Source organism: Leucoraja erinacea, chromosome 18 (genome assembly GCF_028641065.1).
Source record: "Leucoraja erinacea ecotype New England chromosome 18, Leri_hhj_1, whole genome shotgun sequence".
In the NCBI taxonomy this organism is placed as follows: Eukaryota; Metazoa; Chordata; class Chondrichthyes; order Rajiformes; family Rajidae; genus Leucoraja; species Leucoraja erinaceus.
The window spans coordinates 33,538,125-33,553,384 of record NC_073394.1 but is presented as its reverse complement, the minus strand read 5'-3'; the positions used below and the strand labels follow the sequence as shown (position 1 = coordinate 33,553,384).

General features: G+C 42.0%; 1 protein-coding gene across 5 annotated transcripts in view; it reads left to right on the top strand.

Annotated features, from left to right (window-relative positions):
* The window catches only part of LOC129705891 (tetraspanin-18-like), a 153,595-nt gene that overhangs the window by 31,476 nt on the left and 106,859 nt on the right, over positions 1 to 15,260 (top strand). Inside the window, exon 2 of one of the 5 annotated variants that reach the window (XM_055649774.1) lies at positions 11,283 to 11,409. The exons of 3 other annotated variants lie outside the window; for them this stretch is intronic. The gene's annotated coding sequence lies outside the window, so the exon portion shown is untranslated. Of the gene's footprint in view, positions 1 to 11,124; positions 11,410 to 15,260 lie in introns of those variants that run through there. One more of the 5 variants, XM_055649779.1, reaches the window with a different exon arrangement.

Here is a 15,260-nt window from a genome sequence, read left to right as displayed (position 1 = left end):
TTGATTAACTTGTTTTGTCTCCACTCCAGTGCCTGACCTTGGCTTTATTTTGCAGAAGTGTTAGAGGTTTGAATGGACTTTAACTGAAATAGTGGCGTACAGCTGCTTCAGGTTTGAGAAAAGTACCTGGCAGTGTAATCAGAGACTTCACAAAGTCTGATGACGTCAGACTCAGTGGTGATCTCTCTGGGTGAGGTTGGAAATATTTGTTTTCAATAAATGAGTAAAGAAATGGTTTGGTAATTTCTCTGGTGTCATCATGCATTTCAAGTGCAGATAGACCCTGATCCTGGATTGTTACTGAACCACTAAGCTGAGGTTTCTGTAGCTTGGATCTTTTACTTGGGCATTGATACGTTAAAAGTTGATCAATAATCTGATGATATAGACCAATGGAAGTTTCAGCTCAAATAGCAACAATGGTGTACTTATTAAACACAGAAAGAAGCCATTCAGCTCTCGAGTCTATGACAGATCCCTGCAGAGCAATTCCATCAGCCCCGCTCTCCTTTCTTGTAACTTATTCTCTTTCACATTTCCATCAATATCCCCTGCCACATACCTGCAATGAGACAACTGATAGTGGCCAATTAACATGAGTTAAAAACAAACTGCTAGAGGGACTTGGTGGGTCAGGCAGCATGTTTTGGGTTGAGATTCTTCTTCAAGACTGCACTAGAGGAGCAGATAGAGACAATCTTCTCTCTATTCCAGACTGAACAAGGATACTGACCCAAAATATTCTTTGCCCATTTCCACCCACAGATGCTGCCTGACCTGCTGAGTTTCTCCAGCAGTCTGTTTTTAGTTTGCTTAAACTTCCAATATGCCTTTGCCATGTGGTGTAAAATGGAGAATTGTGAAAATCCACATGGTCACAGAGAAAACATGCAAACTCCACACGGATAGCTCAAATAGCTGAGACAACTCTGGGTCCCTGAAGGCCATGCTGCTCATTATTATAAAACAAACTGTGATATGGACTTTGTAACATGAGCTGCAGACAATATTCCTTCTCTTATTCAATACCAATTCAAGCAGAAAGGCAACTGTTGCTGGGATAGACTGAATGGCAGAAGTCAAGGGATAGTCCAAGAAGGAGAAGCAGTTGAATGGGTCTAGCCATTCACAGATCTGGTAAGCGACAGTATACCTCGCAGGGGTTAGAGGCTCGTCATGATGTTGGAACCAGTCAGATCCCAGCCTCTAAGGACAGTCAAAGATTGGCAGTGGATCAGAGACCCAGGGCCAGGCATGATGCTGAGATGCAGTAAACAGATTCAGTCTTGTTCCCAAGCCTTGAGATGGTAACATCTTTTTCACTTTTTATTTCCACTTTTTCTTACAGAATTATTCTTCATTTAGCTAGTGTTCCTTTGAAGCTATTGATGAGGCAATATGCAGTGGGTTTTACTCCCATTGAAAATGCCCTGGGGATGTATTGCTGGGGCAGTGCGTAGGAAGTTTACTCTGACACTCCCCTGGGAGAGTCTGATGGGACGACATGGAGAGAGCTTTACTCTATATATAAACTTCACTATGCCTTCCCTGGAATGTTTAATGGGACCATAAGGAGGTAGCTTTACTGTTGACATGAACTTTACTATGCCTGTCCTGTAAGTGTTTGATGGGACCTCTGTATATATACTGTGTGTATATATACTGTGCTATGCCTGCCTTGGAAGTGTTTGAGGGACCACATGCAGGGAGCTTGACTTGAGGCAGTCATTGCCTTCCACTTGTCACGACTCATCATTGTTTTTCTTTAAATAATTTTCAGCCCAGGCATTTCAGTTCCACGTTAATCTCGTGGTCTCTCAAATCTCTCACTTTTGACTAAAATATATTCCCAGTTGATGAGAAATTCTTTAGTTTTGATTGTTCTTACATGATGGTGGAAATCTGAAATGAAATTTGAAAATGTTGGATACACTCAACAGGAAAGGAAGAAACATGGTTAACATTTCAGTTCTGACGAAGGGTTCTAGATCTGACAGCAGAGAGCAGAGAAAGCAGAATCTTAAGGTCTGAAGAAGGGTTTGGCCTGAAACGTTGCCTATTTCCTTCGCTCCATAGATGCTGCTGCACTCGCTGAGTTTCTCCAGCACTTTTGTCTACCTTCTAGATCTGACACTTATTTTCCTCTTTAGACAGAAGCAGCATTTGACTTGCTGAATGATTCCATCTTTTCTGATTGTTTCATATCGTTGTCAGTTATTTGCCTCGTGTTACTGACATAAAGTCTCATAAAGAATACACCCTCCCTCTTAATATTTCACTGTGACCGCTTTGTGTCCATGTCTTTGTGGGCATTTTCTCTAATTCACTATCACCATGAATTACCACCATCAACTCCAGTACCGCTCCATGAACGTCTCCAACAGCCTTTCCTCTGAGTACAAAGTATTTGTTCTGGGGAGGCGGCACACAACCAATCACTATTATCATAATTGTACGACCAAATGGTTTTTCTCAGCCCTAAGTGTCTCAACAGTGCACTTTTCTTCCATCTTGTGACCTTTGTTCTTGACACCCATGAGTGCTGCAAGCTCTCCTGTTCCCTGCACTATCGGTCATGTGAGGGCCAGGGTCTGGCATGCCTATTATCCCAGGAAGTTGGTGTGGGTTTACTTCAATCTCAATGGCCAAACACAGAGCATGCTTGATAGACCGAGTGACTTACACCTATACCTAATTTGTATCACTAGGTATTATATTCTGTTCATCAACATTATCCTGGGTTATCCTCTTCCCTCCAATTTGCTTTGCATTTTGTCATTGTTTCTGATGTTTGTGATGTCTGTCAATGGCCAAGCCAGAATCCCGAATCCAGCTTGTTTAGAATATGAAACTGTGTATTGGGGGGATAAAGTACCATGCAGCGTTGTGCCTATGTGTGTGTCACTGCTCCCCATTCCCCACACATTACTGCTTGCCGTCACTGTTCAGCGCAAGGCTGGAACCACACCAGGAATGTCTCGCAAAGCCTGCCCAAGGACATAGCAAAGGTTGGAAAAGTCATCTGGCAGCCTGAATAAGTGGACCTAGCTTTTTTCCAAGGTGCTTTGATTGGATTTTCTGCAAGAGAATGAATTCTGAGGTTAAACTGCCGATGAATCATAAACTCATAAGTGAAATGACCAGAGGCAGAACTAGTCAAATTGCATAAGATGTGATTTCATAGCAAGAGCTTTCATGGGCTTTATTTTTTTTGTAATTTTGCTTTCCATTTCATTAGATCCAAAGCATGATGGCAAATTGAATCCAAAGTTGGCCAGCTAACAGGAGATAGAGGTTGATGGTGGTGGGTTTTAATTAAAATCTGCGACCAGCAGTGTACCGTGGGGCGAGGTGCAGGGATCCTTGCTGTTTGTTGTGTACATTAATGGACTGGATATGAATATAGAAGGTATGATTAATAAGAAGCAGCCAACACAAAAATTGGTTTATGTTTTTGATTGTGAGGAAGATAGTTTTATGCTGCAGATGAAATGGTAACTTGAGCAGAGCAATGCAGAGGAGTTTTAATCTCAGTAAGCTTGAGGTGGTGAGTTTTGGAAGGTCTAATAAGGGTAGGACAGACAGAATAAAAGGCAGGACCATAAGAAATACTGAGGAACAGAAGAACCTTGGTGTACAGATCCCTGGAGGTGGCACATTACATAAATGGTGAAGAAGGATGTTTGCCTTCATTCGCCAGGACAGTATGGGTTCATGAAGCTGATTGTACAACTAGATAAAACATGATTTAGCCAACAGTAGGGGTATTGTGTAAAGTTCTTGTTGCCATAATATAGGAAGGATATACTTCCTTTATGTACAGCACAGGTGTCACAGCACCTGGTACATCATGTATGGAATCAGTCTCCTTATTTAAGGATGGATGCAAACTTGTTGGCGGCAGTTCCGAGAAGGATTTCCAGACTAATACTTGGAAACATAAAAACATAGGTGCAGGAGTAGGCCATTCGGCCCTTCGAGCCAGCACCCCCATTCAATATGATCATGGCTAATCATACAGAATCAGTACCCCGTTACTGCTTTCTCCCCATATCGCTTGATTCCATTAGCCTTAAGAGCTATACCCAACTCTCTCTTCAAGGTACACAAAAATGCTGAAGAAACTCAGCGGGTGCAGCAGAATCTATGGAGCGAAGGAAATAGGCAACGTTTCGGGCCGAAACCCTTCTTCAGACATCCAGCTGAAACATTTAACACAGGGATGAGCTGACATTTTTTTCTTTCAGGGTGTCATGAGTATTTGGAACTCTCTCCCATATGGGGCAGAGAAAGCAGAGTCTTAAGGCAGAGGTAGATCAATTCTGATCAAGATGTTGGAGGTGGGCTGGAATGCAGCATTAAGGTTACAAATCAGGTTAGCCATGATCTTATTGAAAAGTGAAGCAGGCTCGAGGAGCCTATTCGTTCTCCATATTCATATGTGTATTTGATTAGCTGCTAGATCTCTTGACCACTGATCCGGTAACATGAGTTTAAATCTCACCATAACATTTGGGTGAATTTAAGTTCAAATAATTATATACAAAAAGCTGGCCTCAGTAATGGTAACCATTACTCAAAAACATAATCATGTTCATAAGACACGACCTGCCGCGGACTCTTACCCCGAGGACTCTCCAATAGTTTCCCAAACGCTGCCCATGCATAATTCCACACCCGCAAAGTGGTTGATTCTAACCCGTCTCCTCAGTTCAAGGGCAAGGAGAGATGGACAATAAATGCCAGCATTGCCAGCAACGCTTTCAATCCATTAAAAATAAAAATTAAACTGCACTTGAGGGAAGATGGAAACACGGTTAAAGGCTATTCAGAGCCTTTGAAACACGGATACATTTTGGAAAGATTGTATCTGTTATTTTCTGGTTGATGGCTTTTTAGGGTTTTAACGTACCTGTATGGCCAATCACACAACCTGAATTTCAGAATCAAACCATCTTTCCCCCTGAATGTTCCTTGCATGTTTTGTTCTTATTTCAGATTTCCAGCATCTGCATGTTTTCTTTTGATTTTCATTCACTTCTGATCCCACAGTTCTTGAGTGACTTTTAACCCCATCTGCTATCCTATCAATAGATAGTTTCACTCAAAAGTGAACCAAATGTCGTTGGCGTTTAAGAATGAACTACAGATGCTGGAAAATCGAAGGTAGACAAAAATGCTGGAGAAACTCAATGGGTGAGGCAGCATCTATGGAGCGAAGGAAGGGTTTTGACCCAAAACGGTGCCCATTTCCTTCGCTCCATAGATGCTGCCTCACCCGCTGAGTTTCTCCAGCATTTTTGTCCACCTTCAAATGTCGTTGGGAATTGTTTATATCTAAATACAACCAAAGCACCTGGCAGCATGATCCAAGTGGGTTGCTGCTTGATGCATTTATGTATTTATCACAGTTTAACATTTAGAGATGTTCCTTTAATGTGGGAATGGGAAACCAAACGCTTCCTGCCTGCATTACAACTCAGTCCTCTTCTAAGTGTTTGCTCGGGAAGTCAATCAGAATTTAACATTATAAAATGTAAGTGCTTTATAAGAGGATGTTCTGTGTTGGTAGATAATTTCCTTATTCTGTTAAGGTATTTAATTTATCATAAGGTTTTGATATTTCACGTCACAGAGAAAAGTCACACATTTCAATAAAATCAAGACATCAAAATTCCCACAAAGAATTGTCAGCCAGTTGTACTTGAAGGGAAAACTGCAATTAATATCTTATTCAGGTTGCTAGGCAACTAAAAATGCATGAAAAGAGTCAGCATAAATATTCAAGCTTTACAATTTGCTGCACAGTGTGTCTCCAGTCTGGGAAAGCTGGCAAGCAGAGGTGGTTCCCACTGGGATGGACTGAAATTGGGAGAAAGATGTGAATCTTCGTATGTCAAAGTAAATGATATACAACGTAAATGCATTAACAGATGGCCTGAGGAAGGTTAGTGGAGGGTGGCATGGTGTATGGAGGATATAGTTTGAGTGCAGAGAGGAGCAGGTAGAAAGTAGGGAAGGGTTTTTGATCCAAATACTGGTGTTGCAGTGATCCCACTGACCATTGATTGGGATGTTCATCCCACGCAGTTAGCCTCCATTCTACATCTCCTACTGACTGGTGATTGAATGGGCTGCAGATATCACTTCATGACTGCCCACTTGTTCTAACATTCACATGGGATGACATCGTGAGAAGGCAACGTGACAGAGTAATTTCAAAATTGCATCAAAAGAGAGAGGTTGAATGAATGTGGCTCAACATTTACAGTGGGCGGAAGGTCAGTGGAGGAAATGGATTATTGGAGTTTGAACGAGAACAAATAATCAGATTTTTTCCCGAAAAGGGCAGAATCTCAACAGTATTGAATTGTCATAGGACAGAAGGCAGGCTTGAATCCAAGAGGGGCCAGAGGTAGAACAGTCTTGTCAGGCCTATTTCCCTACTTTTTCCCTATACCCCTGAATATTATTTTCTTGCTGGTGCCAATCATTTAGACCTTTTGATTGTGTACCCACTGCTCCTCCAACCAGTGGATTCCAGATCAAAACTTCTCATGGAAAATATATTTCCCCTGTATTCCCTTGATGTCTTTTGCCCCAAATTTTAAATCTGAGTCCTTTAATCTCTGATTGTTCATTTTTTATTTTTTTTTAATATTTTTATTAGAAGCAAACATATTTTTAATGTTAATGTTAGTTAATGTATTCTGCTTTCCTTCATCTTCCCTGTGTGAACCAGTCCTGATCTTGTACACCTGTATTAAACTTTCACTCAACCTACTTTGCTTCCTAGAAAGCATCTTTAAAACAACTCTGGTAAATCCATTATTTTTACAACTCTCTTTAGAGCCATCATATCCTTCCTACAATGTGGTCGGCATACTCTGATTGTGGTTTAACTAGGATTTTATACAAACTCAACATAACTTCCCTGCTTTTGCACTCTATGGTTTTAGCTTTGGACCCCAGGATTCACTCATCACTCTCATAATCTGTGTTGCCACTTTCTCATTCCCATCCTTTAGATCTGTGCCATTTGGTCAATAATGTTTCACCTTACTCTTCATGCCAAACTGTATCATAGAGTCATAGAATGATACAGTGTGGAAACACGTTCTTCGGCCCACCTTGCCCACACCGGCCAACATGTCCCAGCTACGCTAAGTCCCACCTGCCCGCGTTTGGTCCATATCCCTCCAAACCTGTCCTATTGAGGGACTGCAGCGCAGGTTTACAAGGCTAATTCCCGGGATGGCGGGACTGTCATATGCTGAGAGAAAGGAGCGGCTGGGCTTATACACTCTGGAGTTCAGAAGGATGAGAGGGTTTCTCATTGAAACATATAAGATTGTTAAGGGTTTGTACACGCTAGAGGCAGGAAACATGTTCCCGATGTTGGGGGAGTCCAGAACCAGGGGCCACAGTTTAAGATTAAGGAGTAAGCCATTTAGAATGGAGACGAGGAAATACTTTCTCTCACAGAGAGTTGTGAGTCTGTGGAATTCTCTGCCTCAGAGGGCGGTGGAGGCCGGTTCTCTGGATGCTTTCAAGAGAGAGCTAGATAGGGTTCTTAAAAATAGCAGAGTCATGGGGATATGTGGAGAAGGCAGGAACTGGGTACTGATTGGGGATGATCAGCCATGATCACATTGAATGGCGGTGCTGGCTCGAAGGGCTACTCTTGCACCTATTGTCTATTGTCTATCCATGTACCTGTCTAACTGTTTCTTAAATGTTGGGAAAGTCCCTGCCTCAACTCCCTCCTCTGGCTGCTTGTTCCATACACTCACCACTCTTTGTGTGAAAAGAGATTTCTATTTTTTTTTCCCCCTTCACCTTAAACCGATGTCCTCTGATCCTCGATTCACCTACTCTGGGCAAGATTTATTCCTCTCATGATTTTATACACCTCTATAAGATCACCTCTGATCCTCCTGTGCCTCAAGAAATAGAGTACCAGCCTACTCAACCTTTGCCTATAGTTTAGACCCTCTGGTCCTGGCAACATCCTTGTAAATCTTCTCAAGCTTGACAACATCTTTCCTATAACATGGTGGCCAGAACTGAACACAATACTCTAAATGTGGCCTCACCAACATGTTATACAACTGCAACATGACCTCCCAACTTCTATACTCAATACCGACTTCTGAAGGCCAATGTGCCAAAAGCCTTTTTGACCACCTTATCTACCTTATGTACGTGCAACTCCATGTCCACCTTATCTACCTGCGACTCTGGGTACCTGTATCAATTCAATTGTTCTGTATTAAATTTAATTTGCCACTTGTCTGTCTATTCAGCCAGTCTGCATCTTCTTGCATTCATATTACTAAACGTTTACTACACCTCTTTGTATCACCCATTTATTTGGAAATTTTACTCCATACACCCATGTCATTAACATGTAATGTGGTCTCCCATTTCCATGAAACACATAGATTCCCATTATTCTCTGCATTCTGTTTTTAAGTTAATTCAATATCCAGGATGTTTATCACCCTATAATTTTCTGGGCCTCAATCTTGTCAAGCTGTCACAGTGGGTCAGCTGGTAGAGCTGTTGCCTCACAGTTCAACCCTGATCTCAGGTAATGTATGTGTGGTGTTTGCATGTTCTCTCTGTGACTGCGTGGGTTTCCTCTGGGCATTCCGGTTTCCTCACACATTTCCAAAGGCGTAAATGTTTGTAGCTTAATTGCCACAACAGTGTTGGGAGTCGATGTGAAATAGGGATAACATAGAATCCATGTGAACGGGTGAACAATTGTCAGCGTGGTGCCGGTGCGCTGAAGGGACTGTTGTCATGCTGTATCTCTAACCTAAACTAAAGACTTTTGTGTAGGACTTAATCAGACTCCTTCTAAAGAACTAAGTGGATGATATCTCTGTCATCTTTCATCAGCTCTGATTATAGTTTTTGAAAGCCACTGCAACTGAGGCTAACTCGATTGGCCTAATGTTACCCGGCATGTTTTTGTACCCGTTTTTGATTAGCAGTGTCGCATTTTCGAAACTCCTGGCACCTCCGTTGTATCTTGGGAGGGCTAAAAGGTGATTGCACATCCTCCACACCTACATTCCTCAGCAATCTTGGCACTGGACCAGATGCTTTGTTTGCTTTTAACATTGTGTGCCTTTCTACAACATCCTCCTTCACTTTTCACCCATTGTCTCCACTACCTTTTGCTTGGCTGTAATTTTGGCAGCAGCTTTTACTTTGGTACAAAATATTCACTTGGCATTCAATTTGTGCTTTCTGGCTGAAGCCATGGATCTAGCCAACATCAGCTTATTATTGATTTGTCCATTTAAGTCTATTCCATTCCCTATGGTTATTCATCATTCTCTTCTCACTCCTTTGCCTATACTCTTTCCTTTCACTCTCCCACTCAGCTCCCTTATCTTCAGTCTTGTTTACCCAATATCTGTCATACATTTGCTTCTCTTTCTTCATCTTCTCAAGCTCTTTCTTCATCCGTAGGGTCTGGCCCTTTGCCTTTCTCTCTTGTGGAAATGTATGTACTTAGCCTGTTTCAGGAACAATCTGCTCCTTAAACAATATCCCATTGTTCTGCCACACAGACACTCTCTGATTGACGTAAGGATTACATTCCGTGAACCCTTGTGTAAGTCAGCTTTTACGTAAGTTGGAATCACCATTCCCATCCCCTGTTTGAAATCTCATTGAGAGTATTACCTCTCAGCAGCGTCTGACTTTCTGCAGCAGAAGGCCTTCTGGGTAAGCACCGTGCCATTGATGACTTGTTTCCGATCTAAACATGGAATTGCAAACTGCCTTGATTTCACTAGGGACTGAGTACAGAATTGTTTACGTAAGTTTATATTTACGTAAGTTGTCCGTTGCATAAGCCCGGAAGTGCCTGTAGATTTATTTTCCAATATTTGAATCCACTTTATTCTATTAACTCCTTTCTCATCCCTGTGAAGACAACCCTCACCTGTCATGGAGGGTCAACATTACCAGTCTACAAAACCAATCTAAATCTTATTATTTGATAATCACTGCTCCACAACTGCACGCCCACTGAAATTTCATTCCCTCGAACTAGATGACTCCTTCTTTGGTGTTTTATAAACATTGAAATAACAGCTTACACACCCTTGGATGAGAGAATCTATTAGTTTAAGTAGATTGTTGATGATTTTGCATCACACATTTTTATCCAGATAAAATGTGAATGTCCACATGGCAATTGGTCCTATTCTGGCCAAACTCAGTTATAATAATTTTATGTTCCAATCTTCTATTGATAGAAACAAAAATGGTGTTACAATAGGGTAAACAACAAAGCAAGAAAGCAGAATCAATAACTCCGTTGAACCTGTTTTGTCCCCATTCCCATCTTATAATTGACCTGCCATCTATCTTCTTTAAAGGAACAGTGTTCCAGATTTCAACTACCCATGGTGTGAATAAACTCCCATGCTGACTCTTGTCAATATTCATCTCCAGTTTTAGGGCTGCTTCTCATGTCTTATTTTCATTGGATCTTCGCCCTGTCTTTTGTCATTTTAAAGACACCATCTTCACATCCAATCTCAGAGATGATACAAAGGTAATGTAATATGGTGCAATAGGGTGGCTCTCATGACAATGTCCTGAGGAGTCCACACTGCACACTGTTTAAGAAAATATCTCCTTCAAAACTGAATCCAGAACTTCTGATGGGTTCTGACCAAGCCGTGAAGATCCAGACCATTACTTAATCCTCTAAAGGCCCTGTCCCACTTTCCCGAGTTACTCACAAACTTTCCCGAGTTTTCCCCTTGATTCGAACTTGGAGAATTACGGTAATAGCCGTTCATAGGAACTCGGGGCTATTTTCTTTAACTCGTGGACATTTTTCAACATGTTGAAAAAACGTCCTGGCTTACCTGATGCCCCGAGTTCCTACAGCTGGCATTATGAGCCTCAACAAAACATTTATGGACTCCTACGGGCTCCTACAAGCTCGCTACTGACATTACCCGACATTCCCCGAGTTCGAATCAAGGGGAAAACTCGGGAGAGTTCGTGAGTAACTCGGGAAAGTGGGACAGGGCCTTATCTATTCCAGCCGTTTGAATTGATTTAAAGTCAATATTAACTTATATTGCTTTAAATTTCATTATACCATCAAGTGTTTTAACAGTATATACCAAATTTATTTTCTCCACAACTATTTCTGGTTTCACTGCATTCAATTTAAAAAAAATCGATTTTGTCCTTTTTAGAGCAAAATTACAAACGTTCCCACTGTTTTGCCTCATTTGCAGCAGCTTGGGCAATTTATGGTGGAATTAAAGAAAGGTTTGTACCTTTCCAATCCAAGGACACATTTCCTGAACTCAAAGAACATTGGAAGATTGGGAGTAATATGTTTGCAATCTACTCATCCATCAGGTACCAGTTCATTTTATGTATTCTTCCATTCTCTATTATCTTGCTTTCACGCATATTAAATCCATTTTCACTTCAGTCTTGCCCATTTTCTCTGTGTTAAAAATGATAATACATTTTCATTTAACAAGTCTGTCTTTCCCTTATTGCTCTGCTTCTAATCTTTAGAAAGGCACAGATTCCTCCTTACCAGTTTCATTTTGTTAATATTTCATAATAAGAGCTTTCACAATTATCCTTGAAGGTAGATAAAAATGCTGGAGAAACTCAGCGGGTGAGGCTGCACCTATGGAGCGAAGGAATAGCTGCCGTTTCGGGTCGAGACCCTTCTTCAGACTGATGTGGGAGTGGTGGGGGCGGGAAGAAGAAAGGAAGAGGCGGAGACAGTGGGCTGTGGGAGAACTGGGGAGGGGAAAGAAGGAGAAAGCAGGGACTACCTGAACTGGAGAAGCCAATGTTCATACCGCTGAGGTGTAAACTACCCAAGCGAAATATGAGGTGCTGCTCCTCCAATTTACGGTGGGCCACACTCTGGCCATGGAGGAGGCCCAGGACAGAAAGGTCGGATTCGGAATGGGAGGGGGTGTTGAAGTGCTGGGCCTTCGGGAGATCAGGTTGGTTATCGCGAACTAAGCAAAGATGTTGAGCGAAGCGATTGCCAAGCCTCCGCATGGTCTCACTGGCGTAGAGCAGCTGACACCTAGAGCAGCGGATACAATAGATGAGGTTGAAGGAGATGCAGGTGAACCTCTGCCGCACCTGGAAAGACTGCTTGGGTCCTTGAATGGTCAAGAGGGGAAGTAAAGTGACAAGTGTAGCATTTCCTGTGGTTGCAAGGGAAAGTACCAGGTGAGGGGGTGGTTTGGTTGGAGGATTATCTGTTGTATGTGACGGCTGGTAGGGTGGAAGGTGAGGACAAGGTGGACTCTGCCCTTGTTACAAGTGGGGGGATGGGGAGTGAGAGAAGAGTTATGGGGTATAAAAGAGACCATGGTGAGAGCCTTATCTATACTCGAAGAGGGGAACCCCTGTTCCCTAAAGAATAAGGACATCTCCGATGCCCTGGTGTGGAACACCTCATCCTGGGTGCAGATGCGGCGTAGACGGAGGAATTGGGAGTAGGGGATAGAGTCCTTACAGGAAGCAGGGTGGGAAGAGGTGTAGTCCAGATAGCCATGGGAGTCAGTGGGTATATAGTAGATGTCGGTCATTAGTCTGTTGGTCTTTAAACAATTATCCTTGATATTCCTTGTACGTTTTATTTCATAATCTTTCCTCCCTCCAGGATTGGAGGGCTTGAATTATGTGAGACTGGATAGGCTGGGTTTGTTTGCTCTAGAGTGGAAGAGGTTCAGGAATGACCTTTCTCATGGTACATAAAATGATGAGGGATATAGGTAAGTATATGCTCACTGTCTTTTCCTCAGGGTTGACAAGTCTAGGAGGGCATAGGTTTAAAGTGAGAGTGGAAATCTTAAAAGGGATCCGAGGGGTAATTTTTCATACAGATGGTGGCATGTATATGGAACATGTTGCCAGATTAAGGCAGATATAATTACAATGTTTAAAAGACTCTTGGACAAGTACATGGATATAAAACATTGATAGGGACATGGGCCAAATGCAGCCAAAAGGGACTAGCTGAGGAAACCATCTTTATCGGCATGGTCAAGTGTGGCCAAATGGCCGCTTTCCGCCCCATATCACTCTCTGAATCTATAACTGTAACATTTATCTGCTGTCGTTATCATCTATTTTATACCATCATAAAAAGCCAGCTTTTACTTCTCCTGCATAAAATTGTGCCGAGTGCATTCTCGAGATATGTTGCCTTTACTGCTCCAACTGTTTCCCAAAGATTGGCAGAAAGCTACATCTCCCAGAATAACCTCTACTGATACCGCAGCCTGTATTGTTACTGTACAAGCTGCAGACAATAGGAAACTGCCACCACTCCCACATACTATTCATTTTGCTGTCTCAGCTGGTCAGTTTAATTACTGCAGTTATTTTCCTTCCCATTCCCTCGTTAGTATCTGAACCTTGTCCAACTTGGCCAACAACTGCAGAACTACAATAATTTGGCTCAGCAAAACAAAGCCTGGAGCCACACAATTTCAGGAAGTCCTCAATCACCAATGACATGTAAATACAAACGGATATCAGTGCATAACATGCCTGTTTTTCTTGCATTGACCCTTCCTCAGCAAATTCTTCAGACTATGAGGAGTCACAGAGTTGCATGGCACAGAATTGGGCCTTTCGGCCCACCCCGCCCATGCTGTTTGTTGTGTCTATTTACACTAAACCCATTAGCCTTCATTAAGTCCATAGCCTGTTCTGTGATGCCTATTCAAGTGCCTCTCTGAAAGCCTGGAAAATGTATTGATTGTTTCTTACTTCCAACTCCTCTGACCGTGAGTTCCAGATGTCAACCACTCTCTGTGTGAAATATTTTCCCTTCTGATCCCATCTAATCCTCTTCCCTCTCACCTTAAATCTATGCCTTCTTGTTTTAGACACCTCCCACCGAGGAAAAAAGGGTCGTACTATTTACCCTATCAAGAGTCAAGGAAGAGTGTTTAATTGCCAAATGTCTTTAAATAGAATAATGCAATTCTTACTTCCAGAAGTATAACATTGCAACACAGAACTCAGTAGATAACATAATAAGCAAACTTCCATTTTAGTGCAAAACAGAACAAAACCCCTATGTCCCTAGTGCAACTAGGACAGTTTGTAGTTTGAAGTTTAGCTGGTATTTGTTGTGCTCAGTAGTCTGATGGTGTTGGGAAGAAGCCGTTCCTGAATCTGGAAATCATGGTTTTCAGACTCTTATAACTTCTTCCTGATGGCAGGAGTGAACTGAGAGCACGGCCAGGGTGGTGTGGGTCCTTGATGATGTTGGCTGCCTTTTTGAGACAGCATCTCCTATTGATTCCTACAATGGTGGAGGTCAGTACCTTTGATGGACGGTGTCCACCACACTTTGTAATCTCCTTCGTTCCTGGCCATTCGAGTTGTTTCTCACAAATAACATACCTTTATCAGGTCAAGGAGAATCAAGAGTATTTTATTGTTATATCTCCCAAAATAGAAATTCTTGCTGCGGCACAACAGATATGTTAACATCGTACTCTGTAAACACCACAATACACAACAATAAAAGTTCAGTATGTGGATGAGGCAGTGGCCCAGCTTGTCCTGATGATACTGAAGACACTGTATCAGAATAAGCTGAACCAATAATGACCAAAACGCTGCAAGTGTCAACTGTTTATTCCTAACTGACTGTTAGAACAAGCTGGTGCTGCCTAAACCTCAACAGGTGTAGGAAGGAACTTTAGATGCTGGTTTAAATCGAAGATAGACACAAAATACTGGAGTAACTCAGCGGGATGCTGCCTGTCCCGTTGAATTACTCCCGCATTTTGTGCCTGTAAACCTCAGCAGTTCTGCCTCTGCCTACGTACACAACAAGCACATTGACTACAATGGTTCATCCTCCACTCTTGTTAAACATCCACTCCTCCTGGAAAATGATCTGACTTCAACAGCAAGTATTGAAAACCAAATTGAATTACATTGATCAGTTTGTGATGACAGCACTGTAGTTATCTTGAGCAAAATATATTTTCTAATTTGTAAACCATCTAGCAGAGACAGAATAAATTTAAACATGTATTACTACGTTAGTTTATCTCTTGTAATATTCCTCATGGGTATTCTAGACCATGCAGCTTGTTTGTAATCTCATAGAAACATAAAGAGTTATTACAGGGCTTGGACAGGTTTGTAGGAATTGAATTATACAGACAAATTGGCTAGGTTAGGTTTATTTTCCCTGAAACAAG